Source organism: Cupressus sempervirens, chromosome 7 (assembly GCF_028749045.1).
Source record: "Cupressus sempervirens isolate cs-2001-9-10 chromosome 7, ASM2874904v1, whole genome shotgun sequence".
In the NCBI taxonomy this organism is placed as follows: domain Eukaryota; kingdom Viridiplantae; phylum Streptophyta; class Pinopsida; order Cupressales; family Cupressaceae; genus Cupressus; species Cupressus sempervirens.
Window position 1 is genome coordinate 789,265,235 of NC_143124.1, and position 17,114 is coordinate 789,282,348.

The window sequence follows — 17,114 nt, forward strand, 5'->3', positions numbered from 1 at the left end:
AATTGGACATTTGAGGTGAATTTTGAGTCATTTGATTTTTGGAGGTGTGAGGGTGGTGATTTAGGAAAAATAATTAGAGAGGGGATTTTCAAACAACAATATCTCGCTCAGATGGACTCCCTTTTATTTTTCAATTTTTTTCGTTTTGGGGTAGAATTTTGTGATCTACACATTGATGAAGGTTTTTTGAGATATCTATTCCAAAATTTTTATGCTACTCACAAATCCCAAATTTTTCAACTTTAAAGGCTTCATTCAGGCTCATTTGGACACATATTCAGGTGCTATTTTTTTTGAGAGTGCATATTTTTTGTCTACCTTATAGATCTGGTATCAACTTGGAGTAATTTTGAGTAGACATAGTACTTTCATAATTTTGTCTCATTTTTTCTTATTGGCACTTGTAATTAATTAGATCCTTGAGAGGTTTTGTGTCTTATCTTGTTTTGTCTAATATATCTTCATATTTGTTGGTGTAACCATCAAAATTAGAAGTCCACTTATGCCCTAAACTTGCAAGTGGCCCATTGTAATCACACTAAATATAAAGTGCCAAATCATACATTAGGATGGGTTCATTGATTATTTTTTCATTTTTGGGGTGCATACATTTATTGATCTCATGGATTTTTGTTTCACATGTCAGTTTGGTATAAGACCAAGGTCGACAAAAAGGAACTATCACAAATGGAGTGCCTTGATAATTGTTCATCTAGGAGAGTATATGAATTATTTCCTTATCTGTGTTCTAAAGAACTATCCTCTTACACTGATCGTACACGTATTAACATAATTTAGTGAGTCATTTTTTTCAGTATCAATGTTGAATGCTTTGCCATCATTGGAAAGCTCACTAAACCTTATGACATTTGGATGGCTCTTTGGAAAGAATATGGAGATCAAATAGTTCCTCCATTTCCAAAGGAAATTCTACCTCCAATCACTCTAGTTGTGGTACCTTCAACTCTAGATGAGATCACACATCCTAATGCTCTTGTTGCTTCTACTAATCTAGTTTCAACCAATGATGCTCTTGATTCAATGCAGCAAGAAACACCATGTCTTCCTATTTTAGCTTCATGAGATGACTTCCTTCTAGACATTGCACTGTTATTTTTGGATTCTTGATGCATGAGGTGGAAAGGGAAGAATGGTGGATCCAAGGTCCCAAATACAAACTCAATCAAGTACACAATTGAAACTAGTGACCAAAAGTGCCTTCGATAAGTGAAATGGTAAATTATCCACCAACAAGTGTTATGATGTGATCCAATAGCCCTAAAATATTCAATCCAATCTACTTGAACAAGTTTTAGACTTTCTTCAATGTTTTATACACCAAAACTTCAATAGTCCTCAAACTAGGCCTAATAACATGCCCTGTAACAGCAGCAACAGTAATGAGGACTTTTCTTCAACTTTTCCAAAAACACTAGGAAAATAAATTATATTTTTGAGTACCCTTTATCGATTTATTTAACATACCAAAAGGATATGGTAGGTTGTTTTGGACAATATATGATACTTTTCACTATTTCTCAGATTTTTAAGGCCAAATCCTAATGCATTTACAAAGGAAGTACTAACCATTCAAACTCCTAGACTCCAAATCTTTCCATAGTGTCATAAATTGGTTCAAATCAAATAAATATGAAGTCAATTTGACTCCAAGAGGCTTCTAGGTACCAAAGTCCCAAATTGTGCCCTCAAAACCCTTAAATCTATGGCTTCCTCAATGTCATGCTTCCCAAAGTTTCCTACAACAAATAAAGGTTGTAACATGTTTTATACAACATATATATACACATTACATCATAAAATAGTGCCCTTGTTTGGCCAAAACTCTCTAACCTTCAGCCTACCCTCCAAATTCACTTAGTTTCATAGTCTTCTTATGGTGATCACCACACAAATTCATCAAACTTGCATTTCCAAGGTTAGTAAGATTTTTTAAATGTTAAATGGGTGTTAATAAAATTCCATTCTATGGGAATCAGAGTGCTACATTCATAGAATGACATTCATAGTATGAAAAACTACACAAAGTGTCTAAAAAATCAGATTTTCCAAAGACCGAACAACACAAAAATGATTGGCAGTGACTATAGTAGGGTTTTAGAACATGAAATAATTCAAAGAGTTGAAATATGACTTATCAAAACCTTATACAATGCAATCCAATTGGCAAGAACTTTGAACCATGCCAAAAATCCTTTAAACTTTGCAAGAAATCAGATTTTTATTCAAATTGTTGTAGCAGTTCGTACAATAGATTATCTTCTATACAATGGACTTGGGAAACATTAAATAAACTCCTATCAACTACCCCAACTGATCCAATTTGGTTGGATGGTTTATTAAAAAATAAAGAAACTAATTCCTTCCTAAATTTCCATGACCGTTATAATTTGAAAATTCAAATTTATAACTTTGTAACTTTGGAATTTTTTGAAATTGCTAAGGGCTAAAACTTTACCAAGCCATTTAGATGGACTTATTAACCTATTAAAAGGACTAATTTATCCTATGTGAAAAATTTAACACTTAGTTCTATCCTAGACTCCCATTTTAGTCCTAAGGCTTGTTAGGCCTTTTTATTACAAAGTTATTACATTGATTAACCTTATAGGTCATTATAGGCTACAAAATACTCCAATTGATGTCATTTGATGTCTTCATGTTCACTGATGCCTTTTTTATCTCCAAAGGTTTATTGACCTCCTTATGTGCTCTAGATGCCTTTGCACCAAGTCTTACATTGAATATGTGGGAGACATCATTGATGATATCCATCTTCTCTTTGTTGAGGAGACTTCTTCTTCACTTTTTGTGAGGGAACACACTGACCCTCAACCACTTGATCTTTCTTTTGAGACTAACATGATTCTGGACACCTTTTTACAATAGATGGAGAAGGACTCCTTTACTTTAGAGGAGATATATCAATCTTTTCAGATTATATTCTACTTTCCTCAGACATCATATCTTCTGAGGATTCTTCCTACTATTTGGGGAGCATTCTTTGCTACACCTATGGTACCACTTCTTCCTACAAGGAGGAACTTCATTCAACTTTCATGGTGCAGCTTCTTCAATCATCAAGGAGCTCCTTGCATGGGTGTGCATTCATCATTGAGAGGAGGCTACATTTCTTCTCTTCCCATACCTTCCTATTTTAGACACCTAAATTTGATTACACCACTTTGGTAATCCTATTTAGTTATCTCTAAAGGCATCATTAATTAAATTCCTATTCAATTAATCCTTTGCCATCCCCTAGCTGATTAATTTAATTAATCATCTATAATCCTAATTGATAAATCAAATAACCTATTATTTATCAATTAAATCCTATTCTTCTATCTAATTCCAAAATCCCCATTTATTAAATAAATCTATTTGATAAATAAAACCCTCAAAGCTAATAACCCCTAACCTATCCTAAATCCCCCTTTTTAGCCTAATCCACCCCATCCACCCATACTAACCAAGCTTAGCCACTAATTCACCCACCCTCATGAATGCCATCCACTTGCAAATATCTAACATCCCTAATCTAATCCTAAACCCAAGCCTAATCCACCCCCTAATGTTGTCACATTCCCTAAGCAAGCTTAAGACTTTCCTAAGCCAAGGAAAGTCAACAATCTCAACTCCCTCCAAAATATCCTGACCACCCAACAATGAATGCTCTTACAAAAGCCATAAAGACTCTTACAAGCCCATTCATTTCTCTTACAAGCCATTATGAATGGTCTTTATGAAGATATTATCCCTTGAGCCTCCTTTGTTGACTAATCCTTCCCCTTTCCTCCATCCACTCACCCTGTGACATGTGTCACTCCTTGGTTGGTGCTAAACAAGCACAATCCATGTGCTCCCCTTTGAGTGCATCATAGCCCTCCTTAAGTTTTCATCTCTCCTTGCATCTTAACCCTCCATCCCTCAAGCCCTTAGCCTATAAATTGAATCCCCTCCCAATCCATTTCATCACAACCTTTGAGCTAAAGTTATAATGGCCTTTTGAGAAGCTAAATCCATGATTTTACATACATCCACACCAATTTGACATCTTCCATCTCCATTGAAGCTAGTTTTTAGCATCTTGAGCATGCATCCCAAATCCTATCAAATAGACTCATCCCCAAATCAAGTGACTATCCTCATTGGGAGAGCCATTCTATGGCTCATATTCTCATTTGAGGGTTTCACTTTGTCTCTCGTATATGTTATAGTTTATATGCTAGTTAATGCTTTTGTTCTCTTGATAGATTAGTGTTTCTTGCTAACATATTTCTCATATACACCTATTAGGATGCTTCATTCTCTTTGGAGGTTGATTCACTTTCATACATGGACATGTTACCTTGTTTGCCACCTTCTTTTGGGCATCCACCAAATTGGCTTGTGGCATCTACATTCATTAAGGACTTTTCAACATATGATTAGACTTCTGAGGCAACATCCATAGCATACTACATCTGGATCCCTCTTCCATCTTCCTTTCCACAATGGGAAGTATACTTACACCTATACTTGGTGTATCTTCTTCCTAAAGGTAGAAATGTTGTTTGTAGGCATTGGACTCTCTTTTGTCTTCAAGCACTCATCATCAAGAGATCCTTCACTAAGGGGAGGATTCATGGAGGGATTCTCTATTGTATATGAATGATGTATGTCATAAGGAGGGGGGAGGAGAGGGGTGGTCTTGACTACTCCATCAATACATGCATCTTTCTTTATTGTACTTATCTCTCTTTTGGGGGAGGGTTTTTCCTCATGAGGTTTTCCTTCTTTCTTCATTTTCAGAGAGATTGCATTACATTTTGTTTCATTGTATTTTATGTAGATCATTTCATTTGTACATGGGTACCTCACATGGCCTATTAGTTAGGACCCATTATACATTTCATCATCACTTTTGTAAGCTTAAGTGCATTCCCCTAAGTTGCACTTAAGAAGGAATGTTACTACAAATAATTATTATTTACACTTTACTTAAGTTATCTTAGGTGAATGCATTATTTTATTATTTATTAGTTAGACACCTAGGAGTATGTGTATTCATATGAGTTGTCTTGTTGACAACACAGGAGTTAGCAACTCTATTTTGGCACATGGTGTCTACAACATTGGAGTTTGCACAATCAACTAAGTTGTCATGTAGACAACACATTTTTTCACACTCTAATTGAACACATGGTATCTACAACATAATTTTACATGACACACCTATGTAAGATTATTCTCTCATCATCACACAAACTTCTGTGCTCAATGGAAAACAATCCACTCTTGGGGGACATGTTCTTAGTTGTGAGGCTTATCATTTTGCTAACTCCTAGTCATTCTAGAGGCCTTTATATATAGGCATTTCTAGTGTACATGTACAACATTAATTATTGAATGATTTGATATCCAAAGATTCAGACATCAATTCATTTCTCATATTGTTATGATCATACATTATTTAGTCCATATTGTTCTAGTATCATAGCTATACCAAATTATTACATGGTATCAGAGCTATACAATATTCTTACATGGTATCAGAGCCATAGGAGCATCATTTCATAGCCATTGGAGACCATTTTTGCTTCACCTCTTGGAGGACCACGATTCGAATCCAAAGTATTTGTAGCTATTAAGAGCTTCTAGAGCTAAAGTGGAACTCATCATTACTTTTAGAGGGTTGATTTGATGAATTTTGATTTTAAATTTTCCTACCCTAGGCCATAGTCAAAACTATGGAAAATATTTTTTGCAAACTGAAACCCAAAGGCCCAATTTGCAAAATTGGTATGATATCTTCAGCTCTATAGAATTGATTTTTAGATCTACAATCAAATATTGGCATCATATTTAGAAGATCAAGAAACCCCGAAATCAACTTTTGTTTCATCAAAATCAAACATCTAAGGTGAATTTTGATTCATATGATTTTTGGAGGTGCGACGATGATGATTTGGGAAAAATAATTACAGAGGTGATTTTCAAACAGTGATATCTCCCTTAGACAGACTCTTTTTTTTGAGCAATTTTTTGTTTTGTTTTGGGGTAGAATCTTGTGATCTACACATTGGTAAAGGTTGTTTGATATCTCTATTCCTAAATTTTTTGGCAACTCATAAATCTTGATTTTTGCAATTTCAAAGCCTTCATTCAGGCTCATTTGGACACATATTTAGGTGCTATTTTTTTGAGAGTACATTATTTTTGTCTACTTTCTACATCTGGTTTTAGTTTGGAGTAATTTTGAGTAGACATAGTAATTTCATAATTTTGTCTCATTTTGGGCTATTGGCACTTGTAATTAATTAGATCCTTGAGAGGTTTTCTGTCTTATCTTGTTTATTTTGATATAGCTTCATATCTATTGGTGTAACCATCAAAATTAGAAGTTTGCTTATGCCCTAAACTAGTAAGTGGCCCATTGTAATTGCACTAAATAGAAAGTGCCAAATCATGCTACTATAATATGACCAATGTCCAAGGTGAATTTGGAAAAGTTTTATTTTGAAAGTCTAGGAAAATTATAAATAACACAATATTTATTTTGAGATCAAAGTTAATTAGGGGTTTTTCAAGAATTATAAAAATTCCTCCTAGGTAAAAATGTCTAATATTTATGCAAAGTTCAAAATACTTTCTCATTTTTGAAAATCACAAAAAATATGCTTCATAAAGTATCCTAGTCTTTGTGAAATCAAAATGAGCTAAATAAGTATCTAATTATTATAATCATTGTTGTTAGAATCAACATTTTTTACGATTTTCAACTAATTTGCTAAAGACTATTGCCATTTTAAATCTCTTTACCTTTTAAAATCAAAATGCATTCCAAAGTAAGAAATAGTAGCAAGATTCAATGGTATTAGATTAATTTGCACTATATCGGAGCAATATTGAGAAGATTTTAGAGTTTACAGGATTTATTAGCTACTAAAATTTGCAATTAAGAGAAGAAATTCGATTTTAGATCTTTATAGAGATTATTGTTGGGAATTTTCAGCGCATTAGAATGGTAACTCTTCAAAATGATTTGGATAATGTGACTGATCCTGCTCACCATCCCAATTTGATAGTTTTATTTGTGGAAATGCTCATTGATTTTGTTCCAATAGTCTCTGGTGTTTCTTTGGTGGAAGCACTAGCTTTTAAGAAGGCCCTAGGAGGTGCACCAAAAAATGTTGTTCTACGGATTGCTAGGTTTGGAGGTCATGCAACATTCATCGGCAGGGTTGGTGATGATGAATTTGGGCATATGTTGGCAGTCATTTTAAAGGAAAATGGTGTAAATGACAAGGGTTTTCTATTTAATAGCCATGCTAGAACAACACTTGCATTTGTAACATTGTGAAATGATGGTGAACGAGAGTCCATGTTCTATTGTAATCCAAGTGCTGATATGCTCTTGACTAAGAATGAGCTTGATAAAGATCTGATCCAATAGGCCAAGATTTTTCATTATGGACCCATAAGTTTGACAACAGAGCCATGCAAAATAGCTCATTTTGCAGCCATGAAATTGGCAAAAGAGGCAGTTTCTCTCTTATCATATGATCCTAATGTGAGAATACCATTATGGTCATCTCCTTCAGAAGCTCGAGAAACCATTTTTAGTATCTAGGATGAGGCTAATATGACTAAGGTCAGCGATGAAGAATTAGCATTCCTTATAGATGGAGGAAACTATCAAAAAGATGAAGTAATTGGACCCTATTACGCCTCGGACTTAGGTTACTACTTGTGACTAAGGGAGAAAAAGGTTGAAAATATTACACCAAGGATTTTTGGGGGAAAATAAATAGAATTGCAGTAGAGACAATTGATATAACTGGTGCTAGTGATGCTTATGTTGGAGCATTTCTTACAAAGATGGTCAAATATTTTTTATTGCTTGAGGATGAGAAGAGATTGAGGGATGTATTGCTACTTGCAAATGGTGTCGATGCCATAGCCACAATAGAAAAGGGTGCAATTCCTACACTACTAGATAAAGCTATTGTTATGAACCTACTAAAGAATCATGCTTAATAGTTTCTATTTGAAGTGATTTATATTTCTCCTATTTATCTTCATTAAAATAGACAAACTATGAGTATGACTATATTGATTCTTACAAATAAATATGGATTTTTTTCCTCTTGCAACAATGTCTATTTAAGATTTTTAATTTTAAAGTAATAATATTGTCTTGTTTCTTGTATGTTTAATCATTTGTAGGCCTATTTTAATAAAATAAAAAAGAAATAGTAGCTTATTGCATAGTGGAAAACCCACATTCAACAAATACTCATCAAGACTATAAAATGCATCTTCGCAAAAAATCTAGCTAAAAACTTGCCAACTTAAAATTTTGCTTAAGTTTCATGAGAAGTGTATTGTTTTTGAAAAACTCAATGAGGAGATGCATCCAATGAGTCAATAAATTATCACATTAAAGAAACAAAGTGAGTATAGTTATATTAGTGCATTTTAAATGCAAACTAGATACAGAATTGCACACTCATGTGGAATATTGATGTCTGATAATCTGAAAAAGAAAATATCAAATTGTTTTTGTAAACTAACTGTAAATACATCAAAACACATTACATCTATCACTTCCCATCTATTAAAAAATAGGGGACATGGATAACTTGAAGTTCTAGTCCTAGGAGTTCACTAAGACTGCACCTGTTCACTTGGCATGACAGACGGTGGCTTGTCCTCCATATTCAATATAGATACTGCTAGATTATGGTTGACATTATAGTTTTAAGGGTTAATTTATATGGTTTACTTCTATCTCAGAAAGAAAAAGAGGATTGAGATGTTGCTGAGAAGGAGAAACAAGCTTACAAAGCTGTAGTAACTCTCTATGAGATGCATGTACCTTATGAAGAATTATTATCATAGGAAAAGGAGTAGCTTGTGAATATATGCAGATTGGCTAAAAGTGGGTCAGAAACATCACAACCTATTGAAACATCCAAAAATATTGGTGTTTGTTACTAATAATGATGATGAGGTTGTGAAAATATTGCATTAAGCAATGGAGAAACACATTGAAGAAATTGACTTGTGTGGTCATGCAATGAAGCTTTTTCCTAAGGCTTTCTACAAGATCACCACACTTATTTCATTAAAATTCACCAACAATAAACTTGAGGTAAGATGCCATTTTCTATTAAAAACTCACAGTATGTTTGCTCATCTTTTCAGCAAGGAAAATGCTTTAATTTTTTTTTGTGGGATACCAGTTATGTTGTATGTTCAATCTAAAGAAGCAACATTTTGAGTCTAGTGAGACATCTCAATGATTCTGCAATAGCCACATCTGCATGAAAGTGTTATAAGCCCTTAATTGTATCTTACTACTTTTTGTTATCTTTATTCCATGATCTCACATGTGAAATTGAAGATACCATCATTATCATCCTTCCATGTTTCATGAGACATGATGACAATTTAAATTGGATGTTTGAATAACTAGATTTTTTAAATATATCTAATGGATTTTTCAACTTCGGGTTCGAAGCATATAGAAAAATCAAAACCATATGATATGTAAATGTTAGGTTCACATGAGACTTGATATGGATTGAATGTAGCCTTCCAGCATAAAAAATAGATTAAAGACAGGTTCTCTCAGCATTTTGTTAATGAGGTTGGAGTTGTCTTTAGGATATTTAAAGTAATTTACTTGTGTTACCCAATTTGAATTTCTCACTTTGCACATTCTCTATAATCAGCATAGTCATGCTATAGTGTTCTTAGCATTTCATTTATTTTTTATTTCTTTGCAATTACTTGCCTGCAGTTTCTGCAAGTTATCTAGCTTTATCATGTTATAGCACTCTTGAATTATCTATAAACAATCTTTAAAAGATTAGGTAGTGTTTCATTTTATAGATTATAAGTACATTTTTCATTTTAAAAACTAATGTGCAAGCTTTGTGGATGAAGTGCATGCGTAGTCACTTGATTCATTGCAATTGTTATATCTTTTTCACAAACTAATTGCTTAAGTTTCCATCATTTATCAACGTCTGCATCAATGCATTATGATGGATGCCCATTTGGAAGTAGGGATGGTGAAGGGGTTTATCATTTTTTTGATTTATAGTTTAGTTGGACTCATATTTCATTAATATTTTTGAAGAAGTTGTATATTTATGTTTAGATCAGATTAAATGCATGCATAGTACTTCAATGATTTAGCTCTAGCTCTAATTCATTTTTTAATGAAAAATATTGGCTATTTCTGATTCAATTGCATGTCTTGAAAACCTAGAGTCTTTGGATTTGAGTGGTAATATGTTTCTCGCATTGCCAAACTCCATAGGACTTCTAAAAAGGCTCAAATATTTGAATATTTCAAGAAATAAATTAAAACAATTGCTAGACAACATCTCAATATGCAGGTAATATGTAGCCTCTAGCTTTAGTTGCTGAAGTTTTATTTTGATTAGTTAATTGGTATTTTTATGACTTGTGTATTCTCCATGTATTTTTGTTATTGGTTTTATAGTTACTTGTTTTTGGTTTATATTTTAACTAGTTCGATTGAGGGGTTCTCACCTTTTGGCAGTTTGACTACAATTCCTCTTTAACTAAAACCTTCTACAAGGATGTCCCTCTTCTAAACTCAGCTTAAAAAGCTTATCTTTTTCCTACACTTCTTTTGATCAATATTTAGCCTAAATATATGAATTCAAACCCTTGCTCGACTCATCACAAGAACTTTTGTGAAAGTAATGCTCCAAATCATTACCACTTGACTCTAGTAAGTTTCTTTCACTCTAAATTGATTGTATTTAGAGGGCTGAATTCTCTTAAAAACATCTGTATCATGTTGTCATATACTTTGCTTGGAAAAAAACTAAATTTCTTCTACAAGAGTTTCTAAAATATCCATTTTAACAAAGAAATCTAGTAAATTCGAAAGGCACAATCATTTTTGGTTTTCTTTTTTTTTCAGTACTCTTACATGGCATGAACAACCTGTTGCAGACAATATGTGTATTCTTGTAGTAACTCTTGGGCTATTTATAGCAGCACAAAAAATACTAAAAGAACTTTATATACATCGAACCTCTAAGAAGCCTCAACAATATGATAAGTTGGTGCCACTAATAGAGCTGATAGAAGGTGGCCATGTCAAGAAGCTTGAGTCATTTGGGGAATATGTAGGTGAGTTCAGTTTCACACATCTTGGATTCTTAAGTTTTTAACCTGCATCCTTCTCTCAAGTTGTTTTACCTTCTCTGAGATCTTTTTCCTTTTACTCTTAAAGCTTGTACTAGAACCTCCCAGTTTATAATATTTGTACAGATATGGTAGTGCTTTTTTTATTGTTCATAGTTAAAAGGGAGGGCAGTTCCTTTTCAAGGTTAGTGTTTGGGAACCCTTTCTTGTTAGCTGACTTCTTGTCCAAAGAAATAGAGAGTTAAACTGAAATTACTTGTACATGTTATAGTTCGACAACTTGGTATTGTGAGACCTGATGGTTGTTCACACCTTTCCAAACTTGTTGAAGAGTACTTGAGGGGAGATAAGAGAAATTCTGATAGGAGCCAAGACAACATCACTACATACCTCTCTGATATGTGCCCTAAAGAGGAAATTAAATCTCTATCTGAACTGATAATAGATGGGCTATATAGCTACATGAAAAGTAACTTTTCATTCATTGGGATCACTATATGTTTATGATTAATTAGGTAATCACATGCCACAGAGAGAAAGAATTCCCCCGTTTTGAGTTCATTAAGTTTGTTTACACTAGCTCATACATTCAAGGAATTGTTGTCAATTTTGTAGATTATCCAAATTAATTATTCTCAAAATAAGCTTCAAACTATTGTGTATAGTGCTACCAGGTGAATCATTTATTAATATGCACATATTCTTTTGGTTGACATTTTGAACCTAAATTTTTTTTAGATTTTATTATTATGTATTTGGGATTCTATTCTTTGTTACTATCAAATTATTTTCATGAATCATATTTTACAAATAATAGTTCACAAGAACTATCCTTCCACAAGATTGAATATTTGTCAGCTATAAAATCATTTTTATGATCCACATCTGAAGAATAATAGCTCACAAGAACACTCCTCTTGAATGCTTATCACTTATTAAATCTAGGTACATCTGATATTCCAACTAAATCACCAGCACCAATAGTGATCTGATTAAACTATGCTAAGAGTTTCCCCTACAATTAAATCCACTTCATTTACTACCACATATGCAATATCTTTAGCATTCATTAGAGATCTCCCTAGCTCTTTCATTTTATAAATTTGACATTGCACCATATCATTTTCCATTTTTCTAGCATTCATGTTTTTCTCCCAAGGTTACCAATCATTTTTCAAAACTGATATGTACCAAACAAACAAATTGTAGGGAATAAAGTATTAAATAGGTTGTAAAGAATATCAAGACAAAAAATGCCTTTTCTACTTTGTTAAAAGAGTTTAAAGCTATTGGTCACTATCCTCATGTTCCTAGTGGGGCAAGTATAGTTGTGCCAGTGAATGCCAATGATAGAAGCCCTGTGGTGCTTCTAATTGGGGGTGGGGTGGGTGTTGGAAAGAGTACATCGGTCAAAGATATAATGAAAAGGTATTCTTTGAATTTGTGTAAATAATTTGTAAGTAGTCAATCCTACACATTATTTTTCATGTGATGTAATTGAGCTACAATGTTATATTTCATTTGAAGAAGATACATATACAATATATGTCAAGTCTTCCATCAGTATGATCTTTGATTTTTCAATTAACTGGCCTCTCCCAAGGTTAGCAATCTTCTCACTCAAGCTCACTTCCACATACACCAAAGTGGCAATAGATGCAATAGTGATATGAGTAAGGTTAGTACCTTTATTGATTCTTGATTTTTCACTACTAGTTTTGCATTAGATCCTTTCATCGATTTAAGTTAGAATTCTAACTGTTGCAATAAGAATTCAACTATCAGCCTTCTCCTTTGAAGAATTATAATAGTGTCGACTAAAAGTTGGCATGTTATCAATCTGCAGTAGCAACAACACTTAGCCATTCATGAGGCATCTTACCAATTTGTAAATCATAGTTTTGTCAAGGGTTTTGAAACTTTGCAAGTGGAAGGAAATATTATTTGAAGGAAATCAAAGATTTTACAAAGTGTTCAAACAATCAAAATCATTAACTAAATCCTAGAGTTGAATTTGCAACCAAGGATTGGTCATTATCCTCTAAGACCTTGCTCAAGCTAAGTAACTTTTCCAACCATGGGACTGCAAAATCACTGCCAAACTATAACCAAACTAACAAACTATGACCTACCAAGTGAGAAAAGTAGGGTTTCCATTTTCAATAAGGCGTGTGTATTTTAAAACATGACTCATCTTATATCATTTTTTTGGCAGTCCAAAGTAGTTTTATGTAGGGCCATCGAAAAAATCCCAAGGTCCTTTTTTTTAGAAGATTATTCTTGCAGCCATAACCTTATAGAGGCATGTTGTTTCATTAATAGAAAGAGGTATTCCTACATGATGAGTCAATGAAGGACTTTTGAATATTCATAGTGGTGCATTAGTAAGGGTCACATGTCAGTTGAGTTACCCACATCTAGTATAATTGCATCTAGATCATGGATGGTCGTATGCTTCAATTTTATAGTTACAAGTCAGTATAGAAATCCCATGCTTGAATAAGTTGTAGAAAGGATTTACCTGGGTTAGTTTCTACTTATATGTCAAGAGCTGAGGAACAGTGAAAAGTAAATTGCAAGAAATGACATCATTGTGGTTTTAGTACTATTGTCTCAGTAGAACAACTATTGGATCTAAGGCATGGATCCAAGACTGGAATATTGGCTATCCCCTTGTAAAAGTAAAGCAAGTAGTTTTCTTATTTTTAGGGTATTAGATTTCTAGCATATTTTGCCAAAAGTGTAGAGAATTAAGGAAAATTCAAGAATGTGAAACTTGATTGCTAGTAAATAATGCGGTGTCTTGCTAAGTGGCTTGTTTGGAAATTGAAACCTCTTATAGAAAAATAATACTATCATTTCAAGTGAAGATCCCATTGTATATCTTTTAAAATAGGGAAATGGACAAATATAGTTTGAGAAGAACATCTATTTTTTCTTCTAAGCAAGGAGAAACTTAGGGGGAAAGGCCATACACTATTGCGCTACTTGAGAGTAAATAATGCTTTACAAACATGTCAAGTATTAAGATCTGATAGCTTATGGAGTTTCCTAATTTTGTGGATTAAACAACCAGGTGGATATTTATATTAATTAAGAACATCAAAACATGAGCACCTATATCCTTGAGGCTAAAGGCAGCTAAGATGTAGAAAAATCAGAATCTAGAGGGTCTCTTACTGATGTAAATATAATTTCATTTATATTTTCACAATTTTTTTGGAATAGAGAAGCTGAATTCATTTATACCTTTCTCTGTAATCAAGAGAGTTATCTTGCAATACTCTTTCAAATCCCAAGGAATATTCACAATAAAAGTGAATTTTGTAAAATGACATGAATAACTTAGGAATTTTTAGCTGAATGGTACTCAAAACATGCTTTAGTTTCAGAAATTAATTGTTATTCTAAGGAATTATTCATTATCAAATATGAATTAAATGATTATTTATTTGGTCTAATATAAATCTACACTTTTCATTTAAGCATGTTGATCCAACCATCAAGTTAGATCTTGATGTGATAGACATCCTTTTAGAGTTACTAGAGGAGTATTATCAATTGGTAAGGTATTTTATTACTATTAGCCATCATTTAATACTTTTTATATCACACTATTATCATGAAGAAAAATTGTTGATTCTATTTACAAATTTGGTTTTCTAATGGCTAGACATATGATCTAATAATGGACAAAGAAGGCTTTCTAAAAATAGACTAAAATCAATGTTGCATGGGGATGAGGGTACTTGGGTACTTAGGGTATGGGGACCGGTATGGGTGTGGCTATTTGCAAGGAAAACTTTGTAATCACAAAAGAATGGTACACATTTCCAAGGAAAACTTTGCAAAACATGCACGAGACTCATGGAAAGCCTTCTTCTTTAGGGTTGCTTGATTTACTAGGGAAAATTTTCAAGCTTCAATGCTCTCTTTCAATGCTTCTAATTGCTTCTAGAATTAAAGTAGGTTTTGATGGGGCATAGACTTCGAAAGGGTTCTCTTTATTAGCCCAAAATACTAGCACAACTTGTCAGGCTCAATCTACATGGACAAGATTTTCATTGACATATGGCATTAGTTGTCCTATTCTAATTCTGTGAGCTTTACATGTAGATAAAATATCACTTCTCAAGTTTTAGCTATTATTATTGGATAGGCCTCCTTTCCATAGTGTGTTAGCTGAATCAAACATGATGTAGACATTTAATTCTTGTTGCAGCCTTTCGAATAATAACTATAACATTTGATCTCATTTTTCTAGGCCATCATGGAAAAATTAATGTTACTTCTACAAATACTTTATGTGATGAATTTATTTGCTCCAACTATTGCAATGGCTCCCTTTATAGATGATTTTGGAGGAAATTATAAGAAATTATGGATACATTTTACATTTCTCATTGGAAAGAGCAGGTCCAACTTTCATTAAGTGGGGTCAATGGGCAACTACATGCTCAAACTTGTTTCCAAAAGATATTTGTGATCAGATGGAAAAACTACATTCAAAGGCTCCAATACATAGATTTTCCCATACAAAAAATTTTGTTGAAAGTGCCTTTGGTCATAGGCTTTAGGATATATTTGAGGATTTTCAATTTTGAAACTGAGCCTATGGCTTCTGGTAATATTCTCATGTGCATAGGGTTGTGCTAAGATTTCAGAGTCTAGGTCATGAAGTAAAGCCTATGATAGTGGTTGTGAAAGTAAGACATCTAGGACTAAGGGAAGCAATTAGTAGAGAATTTATGATAATAAATTGGGTTGCAAAGGTTTCCAATTTTTTGTCTCCATTACAATGGTTAAGACTTGATGAAAGTGTTCAACAATTTGCTATCACTTTACCTTAGCAATGAATAACTAAATTTCTAATGTAGAAATCATTTAAATCCTACATTCTTGGAATGAAATTGTCATATGTAAAGTATTTTATTTGCAATGTTCAACATTTTGCAATTTAGAAGTTTGCTATATGCTTAAATTTTTTACTATTTTTAAAAATGATTATGTAAAACTTTGTAGAAAAATATAACTCTGGAATGCTTCTATATTTATTGTAGGTGATTGAGGCTCTTTCACAAGCTAGCCTAAAATCATCCAACTTGATTGTGGGTATCAATTTCACAAAAAGAAATGAGTGGATAGGTTTTCCTCTAACCTGTCAACGATTTAATTTTTTTGTTGGTTTTAGAAATGTTTCATGTGAAGTTGTATAGGATTTCTGCTTTTCCTTGGTTTTAGTTGGTAGCTTTGCAAGCTTTCTTCTTATTGTTTTAGTAGAAACAAAACCATTGTTGTGGATGTTAGGTGCAAAGTCTTTTAATCGAGGAAGTTTACATCATCTTGGAGATAATCCAAATCCTTATGAACAAGCAATTTCAATTATTGGATGAACCTTAGGACAAGGACAACTTTTTTCAATATCTTGGTTTTGGGGATGTTAAGTTTCAAAAAAAATTCATATTATCTTGCCAATTCATTTTCATATGACACTTTACAAAGCTCACATGAGACAAAGTGAAATGCATGTCATTAAAAATACATCCTTGTTGCATCATACAACTTTGACTTATGACCAGCAGGTGTTCAGTTTCTATCTCGATGGTAATTTATGCAATGGATTTGAAAAAGCACTAAGATGATACAAGGAAATAATCTCCAACTACAACTTTCTGGTTAGTAAGGATTTGTATTTGATTAAGCTTTGATGTTTATGATAAAATCTAAATGTAGAATGGCTTGTGTATTTAAGTCTTAGGCTCAGCAAGTGTCTTTCTGGAATGATTGATTGGGTTCATATTTATATTGTTCATATATGCAATAGGTATTGAATATAGTTATTCCATTTACTAATGTATTTCATGTTTTTCGTTTTGTATTAGGGCCAACATCTTTTGCACCAATCATCAAAGCAATGATTC

The 17,114-nt window shown here is 33.0% G+C and overlaps 2 pseudogenes; both read left to right on the forward strand.

The window, feature by feature from the left end:
- The first annotated feature begins 7,045 nt into the window (after positions 1-7,045).
- On the forward strand, positions 7,046-8,037 carry LOC149549710 (putative fructokinase-4 pseudogene; annotated as a pseudogene).
- Positions 8,038-14,969: 6,932 nt separating this feature from the next.
- On the forward strand, positions 14,970-16,043 carry LOC149549711 (ABC1 family protein C21C3.03, mitochondrial-like; annotated as a pseudogene).
- The last annotated feature ends 1,071 nt before the right edge of the window (positions 16,044-17,114 follow it).